Here is a 919-nt window from a genome sequence, read left to right on the forward strand (position 1 = left end):
AGTGAAAAATTTAAGGGGGTCTGAATACTTTCCGTACCCACTGTATATATATATATATTGTGACGAGTCAGCTGCCTCCCCCTAATTATCATCATCACCCCGTCCCTTAATCGCTGCCCTTCGCCAGGCTCCCGACAGGAGTGGGTGCGTGAGAGAGGAGGGGCGCTGAAATAGATCCCCTGTTTATTTTGGACACTTTATTCCCTTATCTGGACACTGTTTATTATTTGTAAATAAAAGCCTCTCCGAGGCCTGACGCCACACCCACTGTGTCTGTCGTTTGCTCCTCCCGTGACAATATATATATATACAAGTCATAGATGGGAATCAGCTGTGATTTATATATTTATATACAGTATATACAGCTGTTTCTCATTAGCAATGGAATAAAATAAAGGGGATATATTTGTGTTTAAATTCACAATATGAACAGCTGTTGACTTTCACTTTAGCCTGCAACTTAGGCTTAGAACATGATGTTATCTGTTCCGACATGCAGTGTGAAAGCATTTGTAAATTTGGCAGTAAAAATGTATTGTTTTGGTCTTGGTTGAGCTTGTGTGTAAAATAAGTTCAAGCATTTTAAATTTGTGTTAACGGTATGAATTTTGTGTCAAAACAACAAGAAATGTGTTAATTTTATAGCCTACAGAGACCGATGTTGTGCTAACTGTGTTACAGTTCCTCTTCAGGAACTCGAGCTGCATCAGAGAAGGCTTTGGGAATGCCTTCAGTGTGACCGGCTCTGAATCATGTGTGTAATCAGTCCAATGGATGGGCGAGACGTCACGGGCGGGGTGACGTAGCGACCAGGAAGCTTAAAAGCACGTGCGGTGAAACCGGCGTCAGCTTTCTGTCATTCAGCAAGCGCTCTGTGTGTGTGTCAGTCTGATATCTGTTTGTGAGTCTTATTTAGTGT

Source organism: Sinocyclocheilus rhinocerous, unplaced genomic scaffold (genome assembly GCF_001515625.1).
Source record: "Sinocyclocheilus rhinocerous isolate Xijiao unplaced genomic scaffold, SAMN03320098_v1.1 scaffold3022, whole genome shotgun sequence".
Taxonomy (NCBI): Eukaryota; Metazoa; Chordata; class Actinopteri; order Cypriniformes; family Cyprinidae; genus Sinocyclocheilus; species Sinocyclocheilus rhinocerous.